Consider the following 15,292-nt stretch of genomic DNA (forward strand, 5'->3'; position numbering starts at 1 on the left):
TCCTAGAATGATGGGAAACTGCTGAAGAATTGTAAAGCAGTGTCTTGGCACATAATGAAGTTTTAGTGCTTTGTTCAAGGTCACCTATGTAAGAAAATATGACCTTGGGAACAAAGAATGCTCAGTAGTTGCTGGGTCTCGGCCCCATATATGTTTGCAGGATGTTGAAAAGAAATGCTACTTTCTACCACTGGCCTAAACACAGCAATTATTTCCTATTTTTTGTTAATTGCTAAAGATACTATTGCTTTTTTCTTCTTTCTATGCAGGTCAACTGGGAAGTAAATAGGGCTATTTCTGATCTTATTTGTTAAATGTGCAAAAATTTAAGAGAAAGTGTGACCATTGTACATCATTCTTTGCCTCCATTCCCATTTGAACCATAAGAAAAATGTATATATAATTTGTCATTTTCACACGCTTACAAACCCTTTCCATATTTTTATTACTAAAACACTCTGAAGTATACAAAATGCACATGATATAATAAAGGTTTTATGTTCCTTTCCCAGCCAATTCTATTGCAAAAGAACCAAACAGGCCATCTCCCAAGATACATCTGAATACACGGATTGGGATAATATGCAATATATTCTGGATTCTCCCTCTGCCAACCCCCAGTTATTTGACCACTGGCAGTTTTTCATTATTTGAACTTAAAATATCCTTTTGATTAATTTATACAAACTTCAACTTTATTTAGGAAAGGCATCTGCTTTGAGTATTTTCTAGGAGAAGCAATATATTGAATCTGATAAAACATATTTTTACTGGACAATATTTATCAAATGTAAATTATAAGAATCATACATTAATGACCTGATATAAGTTCTGTTATATTATTGAAATGTAACTGCTATAGAGTAATTGAACTGTGCAATCTAAAACCGAAGTTTTCTATCATACATTTATCTAATTCCTGACAATGAATTATATATTTTTTCCTTTTTGCCTTTTACCTCATTTTTAAAGAATTATCATAGCTTCATTTTCTATTAGTTCTAACAGAATTTAATTCCAAAGTATTAAACAAGATTTGATTTTTAGTTTTTCTTAGCTACAGTTTTTATACCTGAGACATCTCTGATACAGTTGCATTTCCATCAGAATCTAAACAGTCCCAGAGAGTATTTATAAACACTCATCCACCTTCTCCCAACCTGGTCCTCAATGAGAAGAACTTACGGTGATTGTCTGGGACAATTTCTTTTTAGGAGACTCTCTAGATGTGTTTTCCGGAGCAGCACAACATAGCTTTGCCCTTGGTTGTCTTATCAGCTCTCCAGCTGAATACATGACAGAGTAAACCTTCTTATATAAAAAACTGGAAAAATTCAGGATCAAAATATATGACTCCATCTATTTGCATATATTTTGAGTCCAAATGTATGTTAGACTTTGTGTGTGTGTGTTAGTTGCTCAGTCGTGTCCAACTCTTTGTGACCCCATGGACTGTAGCCCGCCAGGCTCATCTGTCCACGGAATTCTCCAGGCATGAATGCTGGAGTGGGTTGCCATTTCCTTCTCCAGGGGATCTTCCCAACCCAGGGATCACACCTGGGTCTCCTGCTTTGCAGGAGGATGCTTTACTGCCTGAGCTACTACGGACGCCCATGTTAGACTTCTTAGGAGGTTTAATATATGAATCTGCCAGGCTTGGGATACTTTCACTTTTAGTGTTACAAATGTGAAATTTGGACATTTCTGCTACAGTAAATATTTGGACTGAGCAACTGAACTGAACTGAACTGAAAGAGGCTCCCACAAGGTAGCTTCCTGCGTTTCCATTGAAAATGCATATGCTCTTCACTCTGGAAGAGGCTGAAAGTCTACAACTGGGTGAGTGGGAGAGGGCAGACTTCACTTTCCACTAGCATTTTTAAAAAATAAACTTGTTATTATCAAGTAACTCTGATATTCCACTTTGAGATAAAACTGAAATTGAGCTCTAAAAACCTCCATTGAAAAATACCAAATTTCAGAAAAGAATTTATGTTTAAATAAGGTGGCACAGTGAGTGGTAAAGGATCTACCTGCAATGCAGGAGCCTCGGGAGCCATGAGTTGGGAAGATCTTCTGGAGAAGGAAATGGCAACCCACTCCAGTATTCTTGCCTGGAAAACCCCATGGACAAAAGAGCCAGGCAGGCTACAGTGCACAAGATCGCAAAGAGTCGGACCGTGTGACTTAGTGACTAAACAACAAACAACAGCCAGGCTTTCTGGTTTTCCATTAATTCCTCCTAGGTGAGGAGGGTAAAGTGTGTGTACAGAATTTGGGTGGAACATCTAGCCCATCCCCCTCTCCAGTCATAACTACAATTCATTTTCCCAACATCATTGTATTTCATATCCCATAAACAGAGTATGCATCTCCTACTGGCAACTTGTTACAGGCTCCACAACACATATTAATCATGAAAATATATTTCTTACATTTAACATATCTTAAAAAATTGAATATTTCGATTATTTTAAAAAGATGATGCAATGTTTCATTGAATATGAATGTTTATAATAAAATTGAAAAATACATATTTCACATCGAAGACAGTACCATATGGCTTTGGGAAAAAGAGACATTAAGAAGTCTGGCTGCCTTGAGAAAAGGAGTCAATCTATTTTGATAAAGCATTTTGGGAAGCAGGAGGTTTTATAAATTTCCTATTATAAATAAAACTTTCTTGCTATTTGTTATTTAGTCACTAAGTCTTGTCTGATTCTTTTCAACCCCATGGACTATAGCCTGCCAGGTTCCTCTGTCCATGAGATTTCCCAAGCAAGAATACTTGAATGGGTTGCCATTTCCTTCTCCAGGAGATCTTCCTAACCCAGGGATCAAACCTGTCTCTCCTGCTTGACAGGCCAGTTCTTTACTACTGAGCCACCTGGGAAGCCATAAAACTCTCTTAAATGGACCCAAATACTTAGTTACCACTGAAAAAAATATTGTTGATTTTTTTTCTTAGTTTTCATAATCAGTATATAGAATTTTTCTTTTAAAATAATGATCGATTTTAATTCTATTTTAGAGCCAATTGCAAGTCTCGGTCAATTAAATAAGCTCTGCTAGGAGCTGTATTCCCACAAGGATAGTAGGTAGCAAATGGCTACCTAGGTGAATGCTCTGAGAGAGGCCAGTGCTGGGCCTTTTCTGCTGGTCTCCCCATGGTCGCTCTGTAACCTTCTTTATTATCTTGTATACTGTGAGACTGACCCACGTGGGCAGAGTCATAGAGGTCTTCACCCACTGGCTTCCAGCTGGCTCTGTCAATGAGAGAAACTACTAATAGGTGACGGAAAGAAGGAGAAAATGAGGATGAGGGAGGTTTTCCTCAGCTCCATCTTTGCTAGGCCACAGTGGGTTGACTTAGTCTCTCTACCAGGGGCCCAGCTCCATGTAATCATTCTTTTCTTACATGCCCCTCAGTGGGTTTTTGAAACTGTTCTTTCCTCTTGCTTCTTAAGGATAACTGCACCAACTACTATTAGATTCTGGGTTTTGTACAGTTTATTTTCCTAAAGTCTGTTCATATCTTTGAAAACATTTCCTATATTATACTCAACTCTATTAAGAGCTTAGAGTGTGCTATTTATATCTTGCTGATAAAAAGACTAGAAGTGCTCATAAAATAGCATCGGAATCCCTTTCACAGAAATGCGGCAGATTTAAGGTCCTTTTGCAAAAATGTCTTATGTATATATATGTATGTGTATATATATATATACACACATAGCATCTCCCATTATCCACATCCCGCACCAGAGTGATACTGTTTTCTATAAAAAACTATGATAGATATATGCCATTGTACATTTACCCAAACCCACAGAATGTATGACACTGAGAGTGAACTCTAATATAGACTATGGACTATGGGTGATAATGATGTGTCAGTGTAGGCTTGTCAGCTGTGACAAATGCACCCCTCTAGTAGGAGATAATGGGAGAGGCTCTGCATGTGTGGCACAGAGGATATAAGGGAAATTTCTGTACCTTCTTCTTAATTTTGCTGTGAACCTAAAATTGCTCAACAAATATAAAGTTTTTAAAAATAAAAACTGACAATCTTAAATTTCAGGAGTTTATAAAAAATTCAAGGATGTCTATATCTTCACTGTGGAATAAGTTCTTTCTGTCTAAATAAGGAAGAATTGAGAATACACCTGAAGGAATATCCAGAACCAATTAAGTTCTCTTTGGTGGAGGTGTTCAAGAAAGCTAGTTTAGGTGATCTGAAAACAAGAGAGAAGCTCTGAGCTGAATTCTTTGCCCCAGTTCCTAGGAGAAGAGAGGATCTGCAGGAAAAATTGTCTAAAACGTTATTTTCTTAGATCCCCTTCTAATGCTTTAACACCTGCGGTGACAGCTCTGCCAAAGCACAGTTCAGCCTTAGAGTGCACATTTCTGGTACCCTGGAACTCCCTACCTCCTGAGGCAACTCACTCCAACGTGAACTGAGCTAATAACTCAGAAGGTTCTTCCTTCCATGGAGCCTCAATCTGCCTCCCTGTGGCTTCCCCCCACTGACCCAGTTCAGCCCTGGAGGGCAGCACAGAGTCTAATCTGTCTTCCCCCTGACAGCCTTCGCAAATGTAAAGACAGCAATCATGTTCTCCCTACATTTTTTCGTCCTCAGGCCCAAATCCCTAGTTCCTAGTGGTAAAGACACAATCGTCTGGACACGTATGATATTTGTTTTACCAAAGTTCTGAAAGAAAGTGGTACATGGTCAGTATCTGACCAGCATAGAATGGTGCTGCCCCTTGTACAGTCCAAATACTATATTTCTATCAAAGAAGCTTCAGAGTATATTCTTTTTAAGACAGCCCCGTAACACTGTTAAATGCCAGGGGTGGGAAGGCATGGTTTTCAATAAGATGGGTTAACCAAGTTTGGAAGAAGTTTTATAATATACCTATTTTAAAAATTGTAGGTATACCTATTTAACTGTAGGTATTGTAAAACTGTAGGTATACCTACAATATATCTAGACATGATATAGAGTGAGCTTCCTTGGTGGCTCAGATGGTAAAGAATCCACCTGCAATGCAGGAGACCTGGGTTCTATCCCCATGAAGATCCCCTGGAAGAGGGAAAGGCTACCCACTCCAGTATCCTGGCCTGGAGAATTCCCTAGACTGTATAGTCCATGGGGTCACAAAGAGTCAGACACGACTGAGTGACTTTTACTTTCATAAGATGCAGATTCTGTCTTCAAGAAGTTTATTACGTACTCGGATTTTAAGACTAGACTTACATAAAATATACAGAAAACAAACCAGTGTCATACCATGTTGTATTAACCATAATTTTAAAAGAAGCTGAGAGAACAGAGAAAAATCTGTGTGCTGAAGTGACTGGTAAAGGATTCTTGTATCCCCTAGGGGCAAAGCAAGATACTGAAGGGTAAATATAATTTATATGGGGGAAGAAAAGTAAGGGCATCATGAATGAAAGGTGGTACCGAGAGAAGAGTGTGTTCATGGCCCAGTGAGCAGTTTCACCTATCAAGCTGGAAAGTAAAACATAGAAAGTCAGTAAGTAAAGGTAAGGACGAAAAGAAAATATGGTGGAACTTTCGTAGATCCCAAAACAATGGAGTGACAGGTGTTTGCACTTAGGAAGTACATGGAACTCAAGACTATTCATAGTCTGGCCCAATCTTCATCACTTCTTTGTTCCCATCCAAACATTTAAGGTACAAATATTACTTGACATTACAAATATTCCATGAATTTTGATGATTCTCTGTTTTTACTTCTCATCTGCTTTCCTCCTGACTTCCTATTCATTCTTCAAGGCTCCTCTTGAAATTCTACCATCTGTGTATTTATTAGCAGTTATTTATTGAGCACACACTATAATGCATTAGGTATGTGGCACTAGGATTTTTTTTTAAAGGATATGGATATAAATAGATATAGACGTAGGTATAAATCAGAGAGAGAGAGAGAGAGAAAGAGGGAAAGAGAGAGAGAGACAGAATAAAGTCCTAGGCTTGGAATTGACACAACATAACTTCCAATGTATTCTTTTGGTCAAAGCAAGTCACAAGTCCCCATCAGGGGAAACAGGCTCCACCTTTTGATGGGATGCAAAACATAAGTGTTCTGGATTGGGAAGAATTCTTAGTGGCCATCTTTGTAGAAAATCTCTGAACACCACTGACAGATCAAGGTAACGTAATATAGAATTGACAATTGGATTTAGCCACACAGAGGTCAGAAGAGATCCTGTCTAAAGTATTTCAGTTAAGTAGTTGGGGCAAAAGCTTGAACGGGGTGGGTACAAGAAAGAATGGGAAGAAAGGAATAAAAAACATCAAGGAAACGAGAGCAGTTAATGCAATAGATGGAAAAGACATACGGCAAAAGACCAAGATAGTGTCAGGGTTTTTTTAAGATGAGAGAAATAAAAACATATTTATTTGCTGATGGAAATAATCAAGTAGGTTGGAAAATTTTGATGATACAGAAGAGTAAGAGGATAACTGTAGTCAACTCTTTGACCAGACAGGAAAGGATGAAGCATCATGCACAAGTGGAGGATTTTGACTTAGCCAGGGGCAAGGACAGTTCAAATGGAGTAACAGGAAGGAATATGGGGAATAGGGATTCAAATGCAAATACTTGTGAAGCAGAAATTCTATGCTGATTGCTTTACCTCCTCAATAAAACAGGATGCAAGTTAACATTAGTAGTGTCAGGAGTGGAAAGGTTTTTGAAGCTTTAGGAAAGAGGAGCAGGCATGAGGCAGTCACAAAGGAGAGAAGTAATGTACTAAGAAAGCAGAGAAGTATTGCTGGGTGACACTAAGGGTCTATATCACCTTAAAGAACAAATTTAAAGTGAAATCAGACAGTCTGAATTTGTGTTTCCCAAAAGTTTCCATTTTATGCATGTAACCGCAGAGTAAGAGGAAGATTGGATTTAACCAGAGCTAGGGATTTCTAGAGGAGTGAGATAAAGAAAGAGTTGGACAAAAGAAACTGGAATGTTATTTTTCCACTGGACTGTGAGTTCCAGGCTGGGAAAGACTATAACACCTCTGTGGCTTTAGCCATTGAACACAATGCGTGGCAAATAATGGCCACTTTTAAAAAGAGAAAAAATTATAAAAATATGAATTGTATCAGATAGATAGAGTTCAGAAACATCTAAGAATCTAACCAAGGTGTATTCCTCTTTCCAGATGGTGCTTATAGAGTAGCTCAGAAATACAAATTTATGTCTGCATACACATTTGGTTCTGACCTCCATTCTTCAGATTTTCAGTCTGGACAGGAACTTGAAGCCACCTGGACTACTGATCTCAATTTTACTGGTTGGTACAACTTGGAAAAGGAAAACTAAATGCTTTAGACCAATTCCCTAAAATGTTGCTTTCCTTGAAGCATCTGTTACATGCTGTCCTTTTTGTGGGCATTCCCTCTTGTGGCACTTTTTCAGGTAATTGATGTTGCCATTTCAGATTAAGATGAAATTTGGGGTGGCAGCTCTGGACTGCTTCGCTGGCTGTGATCAGTTGGCTCTCAGTTTACCAATTTGTGTTCCACTGAGTTGAACAGTAAAAATCCTTGGTAGTTTACCTGAAAGGCTATGAAGATGACTTATGAGACACAGCACACAATATTTCTTTTCTGTACTTTATCTAGACAAATAAGTGCTTATAACTCAGGATTCAAGGAAGACCGTTTATTCTTCAGAACTGACATCCCATTAAAAATAAAGTAAGCATCAGGTTTAGTCCCCTAAGATTCCATCAAGTCTTTTGCCATGAATGTCTGCATGTTTTTCTGTCAGCTGCTGACACAAAATGCATTTTTCTTGGGACATAATATTACATTACTCTCTTCTTTCCCCTCTGTATTTGCCACTATTACCCTACCACTTTCATTTTAAAAAAAATCAAGCCATGGATTTTAAAAATAATAATAAAGGAATAAGAAATAAAAGCTCTTGTGGAGTAACAGTGGTGGCAGAGACAAGCTAAGCAATGTTACAGCCACTTTAGGGGTCCCAAGAAGTGAGAGGTGAGGGGAGAAGCAAAACACTACAGTGCTAAGTGCATTTTACTGGAATGGGCAGATTTTTACTCATTTCTTACTGATCAGATCAACCTTTTAGCTATCACTTATGTCAAGTGAAATCAGAAAAAAGAATATATTTAGCCAAGTAATTATAATGCAGTGTGACAAAGCCCTGGATTGCAGGAGAAAAACAGAATTCTGGAAGCCAGTGACTTGTCCTAGTACGGAGGGCACCAGCCAAAACCTGGGAGATAGAATGGCTATTACGGATCTGGATTTCATCTGAAGTCACCTGAAATCTACCCTCTTATTTCTTTAAGGTATTTTAGCAGTAAATAGAAGGTTCCATAATCACCTAAGTCAATTCTTATATACATGTATACTTACTTATTTACTATAAATTCTTTTATAAATATATGTTTATTATATATATATATGTATATACATATATATACATGTATGTATATAATATATAGGGGCCTCGCTGATGGCTCAACAGGTAAAGAATCCGCCTGCAATGCATGAGATGCAGGAGACAGAGGTTCGACTCTGGGTTGGGAAGATCTTCTGGAGAAGGAAATGGCAACCCACTCCAGTATTCTTGCCTGAAAAATCTCATGAACAGGGGAGCCTGGTGGGCTACAGTCCGAAGGGTCACAAAGAGTCAGACATGAGTGAGCGACTAAGCACACACATACATATTTCTGTTTCTCTGCAGATCCCTGACTAATATAGTTGTTTATTATCCAGCAGTGATTGGCAACTGAGAAGCAACTGGTATTGAATTCAGAAGGCAACTAACAATGGGTGTAATAACATAAACAACACAAGTTTATACTGTGTAGCAGATATTTCACTGAGCCCTGGAGATATGATGAATATTATTAGGCACAGACCTCAGTGACCTTACCGGAGATAAAACTGGCACACATCATTCCTTTCTCTGAGCTTCAGTTTCCTGATTTGTTAACATGGAAATAACCACATCTTGGTAGGTCAGTGTTAAGATTAAATTATTCAACATATGTGAATTCTCCAAGTGCAGAGAAACTACTCAATTAAATGTAGGATCTGAGCATGTCCGTGGCTTTCCTGGTGGTTCAGTTGGTAGAGAATATACCTGCAATGCCGGAGATCCCAGGGTTTGATCCCAGGTTTGGGAAGATCCCCTGGAGGAGGGCATGGCAACCCACCCCTGTATTCTTGCCTAGAGACTTCCCATGGAGAGAGGAGCTTGGTGGGCTACAGTCCATGGGGTCGCAGAGTCAGACATGACTGAACGACTAAGCACACACTCATGCACAAGCATGTCTGAAATCAAAGATGAGCTATTAGAGTTTTGGGAGACAAATATGAGCTCACTAATAACAGACATCTAGTATCAAACTCATGTTTCTATATTACTTATTATGAGTTTAAGAGAAAAAACATTGTTCAAATATACACTTGAATTTAGCTCCCACTTTGATTTGCCTTTCCCACAGAGCTGTTGGTACGCAAGATCCAAGTGACAGAATGCCCTTAGTGCTCATCTTTGTCACCTGAGGGGATAGTCAGTTTCTAAGCATCCCAACCCTGCATGGTTCTACCTAGAAAACCAGATGGATGGCACGGGAAGATGAAAGTATACTTAATAAACCGTTAAATCAATGCATTCTCATAAGTTTAGCCACAGTCTCCTCATCATGACACTTTCCAGAAACTTGTCACAGCAATTTCAAACATATTTTCCTCAGCCCTTACACAGAGTTGAGCCCATAGCAGGCTATGAAGAAATTAACAATAGGACAAAGACATTTTAAAAAGAAAGTCTGTGAAAGGTGGCTAGGAGAAAAGGAGGTTCAGGTTTCCTTGTATAGACAAAATATTTTAATTTCCCAAAACTGCTAAGTAATTCTATTATGGAAAATATTTCTCCCTTTAAGTTTCTTTAAAACAAACAAATAACAAGAACAAAATAAAAACATGTCCTTAAACGGAATTAGAGACATTCTCCACAAAACCTTGCTTCTATGCATCTCTTCTCCAGACTGGGTTCCCAGCACCCAGGAAGCTCTGACAGGCCTCAGCCTGCCATCGGACCTCAGGCACAGGAGGAGACTGAGAAGTCCTGGAGCCTTCAGGACTTGGCCAGGCACTAAGGCTGAGGTATGGGCTGCAGTTGGGCAGTTTGGCATAGTATACAGCGAAAGTGGACCTGGGCTTTTAAGTCAGGGGCCACCAACAAGAGCAGGAGTGGTTAGAAAATTTCTTTAAATTCTTGAAACTTCATCTTCCACAACCCACAGAATGGGGAGAATATTGCCTACCTCCTAGAGTGCAGAACAAGAAAACACATGCAAGTAGCAAGCATGAACAATTACTAGAAAAATAGACAAATCTTAATGTTAGACTGATTTATCTCCACTCCCAAATTCATATACTGAAGCCCTAACCCTCAATGTGACTACATTTGGAGATAAGGCTTTTAGGAGTTATTAAGTTAAACAAAATCATAAAGGTGATGTCCTAACCCAATAAAATTGGTTGCTTTATAAGAAGAGGAAAAAACACTTATCATAAGATCTACTGTCTTAGCGAAGCGTTAAGTACAAAATACAATACTGTAAATGACAGGCACTAGACTGCACAGTAGATCTCTAAGACTTCTCTTGCATAACTAAAACCTTGTACCCTTTGACTAATACTTACCTCTTTCTTCCTCCTCCCAGTCCCTGGCAACCACCATTCCACTCTCTGCTCCTAGGAATTTGACTATTTTAGTTGTGTTGTTATTAAATAATAATAATAAATAAAGAGGACAGGAGGAAATGTTTCGAGGTGATGAATATCTTTATGACACAGATTAAGGTGATGGTTTCATAGATATATAATTCTCTCCAATCTAAAGTTGTATATGTTACATATGCTTATGCATAGCTTTTTGTATGTCAACCATACACAATATATAAAATGGTTTCAGAAAAAGAAGAGGGGCTTCCCTGGTGGCTCAGTGGTAAAGAATCTGCCTACCAACGCAAGAGACACAGGATCAATCCCTGATGTGGGAAGATTCCACATGCCATGGAGCAGCTAAGCCCATGCTCCACAAATAATGAGCCTGTGCTCTAGGGCTCAGAAGCTGCAACTACCGAGTCCACATGCCCTAGAGCCATGCTCTCCAATAAGAGAAGCCACCTCAAAGAGAAACCCAAGCACCAAACTAGAGTAGCCCCTGCTCATTGCACCTAGAGTAAAACCTGTACGGCAACAAAAATCCAGCACAGCCAAAAACAAATAAAATTAAAAGAAAAAGAGAGATATCTCTTCTTATTACTGCGTGTGCACTAAGAGTATATGAGGATATCTGTAAGCCAGAAAGAGGGCCATCAATAGAATGTGACATACTGGCACCCTGATCTCGGGCTTCCAATCTCCAGGACTATGAGAAATAAATGTCTGTCATTTAAGTCACCTAGTTCATGGTAATTTTATAGCGCTATAATCTTACAATTGCTGACTCCTCACTGCCACCCTCCCCCAAAATATCACCCTGAAATTCTGCTTCTTCAGTTCTTGCAACTAGTATAATGCAGTAGTTAAGAGCATGTACTAATTGTGTGACTTTGTGCAATATGTTTAACTCCCTGTGCCTCAGTTGTCCTACCTGTGAAAGTGGGTTAATCATAACACCAACCCCAAGGGGTTGTTATAAGGATTAACTCAGTTCATGAATATTAAGAGTCAATGGCAGACAATAATAGTTGATGGTCACTACTGAATACAAATCCCTTAAGAGCAGGAATGTTCATCTATTTTGTTTCCTGCTGTACCTCAAGCACCTAGAACTGTGTCTAGCATATAGTCACAATAAGTATTTCTGGAATGATTGACTAAATGACCCTCTCCTGTTTCTAGCTGGATTTCCAAATCCTCTATTATGGCGATACTCAAGCTTTCTAATCTTCCTTTTCCTCTATAACCAGCCATGCTGACTGAATAAAAATTTTTGGTCTAAGTTCTGCATTTTCATATTTCATTTTCTTTCTCCAGCTGTTTCTTCTACTTGAAAAGTTTTATCAATTCCCAACAGCCTCCTAAGTCCTATTTGTCTTCAAGTCTATCTCAAACTGCATCCATGTCAGTGAATGCTTATTGAATTTAACAGACCACCAAACTTCCAGAAGGTCCCCCAGCTCCCCTGCATTCCACTTCTTATAAAGGAGCACATGCAACCTCCTCCCTGTCACATACTCACACGTACACACAGTCGCAAACATACAATCCTAAAGGCTCTTTGGGAAACAGGAAGTGGGATTCTCAGACCCTAAGAGCCCTCTCTGTCTTCAAATTGAAACTTCCTATAAGCCTGATTTGGATTCCTTAAGCATCTCCTCAAAATATTCCCCAGGGAGAACTACCTTACCAGGAAATAATAGAGATATCTAGACAGGTTTTCACACATTGTAATTCACTGTCCTTCATTTGGGGAGAACTTTTCCAATACCATTTGAAATAACCATAGGAGAGACATAAAGTGTTGTAAAGTTAGGACTGATCAATCCTCAGAGTGCTAGAGGCACTGCTCACAGATGAAGGGGGTGCTCCCAAAACCTTCCTTCTTTCTTCTTCCTCCTCTGTACAGATAAGCTCATGACTGCCTGTCCCATCTTCAGGATACGAGTAGCACTCTTTCTACTCCCAAAGTCATCAGTTCAGTTCAGTCGCTCAGTTGTGTCCAACTGTTTGCGACCCCATGAACCACAGCATGTCAGGCCTCTCTGTCCATCACCAACTCCCAGAGTTTACCCAAACTCATGTCCATTGAGTCAGTGATGCCATCCAACCATCTCATCCTCTGTCGTCCCCTTCTCCTGCCCTCAATCTTTCCCAGCATCAGGGTCTTTTCAAATGAGTCAGCTCTTCACATCAGGTGGCCAAAGTATTGGAGTTGCAGCTTCAACATCAGTCCTTCCAATGAACAGCCAGGACTGATCTCCTTTAGGATGGACTGGTTGGAACTCCTTGCAGTCCAAGGGACTCTCAAGAGTCTTCTACAACACCACAGTTCAAAAGCATCAATTCTTCGGTGCTCAGCTTTCTTTATAGTCCAACTCTCACATCCATACATGACCACTGGAAAAACCATAGCCTTGACTAGATGGATCTTTGTTGGCAAAGTAATGTCTCTGCTTTTTAATATGCTGTCTAGGTTGGTCATAACTTTCCTTCCAAGGAGTAAACATCTTTTAATTTCATGGCTGCAATCACCATCTACAGTGATTTTGGAGCCCCCCAAAAGAAAGTCAGCCACTGTTTCCACTGTTTCCCCATCTCTTCGCCATGAAGTGATGGGACTGGATGCCAAAATCTTATTTTTCTGAATGTGGAGCTTTAAGCCAACTTTTTCACTCTCCTCTTTCACTTTCATCAAGAGGCTCTTTAGTTCTTCTTCACTTTCTGCCAGAAGGGTGGTGTCATCTGCATATCTGAGGTTATTGATATTTCTCCTGGCAATCTTGAGTCCAGCTTGTGCTTCTTCTAGCCCAGTGTTTCTCATGATGTACTCTGCATATAAGTTAAATAAGGAGGGTGACAACATAAGTCATCAGAAACTATGTCAAAGTTTCATGAAGAAAGGACAAGAAGACAGAGACCAGAGATATCTGAGAGGCTTTGTTTCCTATAGCAGCTTAGTCTTTCACAGAATTTGGATGGAAAGCCTTTTTATGAGTCGGATATACTTTCATCTTCCTCTCTTTCCTGGCTCTTCTGCTTCCTACCACCATCCCTCATGAGCCATTTCCTGGTACATCAGTTTTGTTTGATCAAATCATGAACCTGCTTACACAAACAGAAGTTGGAGGATAAGCAGGACTTTGTCTGTTCTTCTGGGGAGATTAGAGGCTTTCCTTGTCAGTGACCCCCAAGGAAGAACGATGTCATCCCTTGGTTCTTAGGGACTTTCTAGCTCCTCATAGTTGTGAAAGGGTGCATTCTGAGGGCATGAGTTCCACCTGCTGGTGTTATCCACATCTTTTCACCTTGGTAAATGGGTTGGAGTACAGCCTAATCACGTCCGAAGACCTGAGGCTATGACTATGAAGTCATCCCAGTACCTTCTCTAGCCCTACCTCTGTTTTGTCTTTTTTATCTCTGCACTAATTATTGCCTTGACTAGGAATTTAATGAGTATCCTAATTAAACCATCCGAAAAAAATTTTTTCCTGGACAAAATATTCAGACCAACACTCAGAGAAGATGAACATCATGCATAATTAGGAGCATTACAACAATGCCAACCTACATTGATCTCATATATTCTAGTGTACAAGGCACTTTCTCACTTATTACTTCAGATTATACTCCTAATAGCTAACCTCATGAGGAAAGCCTGTGAACTATAATTAGCTCTTTCACAAATAAAGATTCTGAGACAGGTTGGTTAAGTGATTTTGGCTTATAAACGGCATAAACAAATGCTCTGTTGAATAAATGAAGGGAAGGGGCTATTAGAAGGGGAGAGAGGAGAAGTAAATGACACCACTAGAAGAATTGCATGGTATGTCAGACCAAAGTCAGGGTCTGATTTACCTTATAAGGATTAGACTGATTTAATTAACATGTAAAGATTTCTGAATGAAATAACTTCTACAGTCAGCTTTCTGGTATCTTTCAGTCTACTGATAGTGTGCTCCTACCACACCAACACATAATCTGATCACATTATATCACAGCATTTCATCTCATCTCATATGTCACGTCATATCATCTCATCATATCATCTCATCTCATATGTCATGTCATCATATCCTATCACATCATTTCTTCTGTGTAAAATCTTTCAATGGCTTTTCATTGCCCTTAGGATAAACTCCAATGATCTTTAATGAGGGCTTGCATGATCCTGTCCTGTAAGGTCTATTTCTGCTTTATCTTACCTCCCCATCCGTCTTCACTCTCTTCAATTCAGTCACAACTTCATTTCCTCAAGTACTGTTTTCTCCTCCATTACAGCCAAGCTCAACTGACATTTCATCAGGTAAGTATTTCTGGAACTCCTGACTAGACCAAACAACAATTTTACTATAGGTTTATATAGTCCCATGTACCTCTCCTTGAAGAGCTTAGTAATTCTATATTTCGTTGTGTGATTAGTTGTTTAATGTCTCCTTTATCATCTACATGGAGAGGCAGAGGTGGCTGGTAAAGCTCTCTGTTGTGTCTTAGGTATCTGCCACCACACCTGGCAGGTAAATTAATCCTCATTAAAATTTAGTT

This window comes from Cervus canadensis, chromosome 6 (assembly GCF_019320065.1).
Source record: "Cervus canadensis isolate Bull #8, Minnesota chromosome 6, ASM1932006v1, whole genome shotgun sequence".
In the NCBI taxonomy this organism is placed as follows: Eukaryota; Metazoa; Chordata; class Mammalia; order Artiodactyla; family Cervidae; genus Cervus; species Cervus canadensis.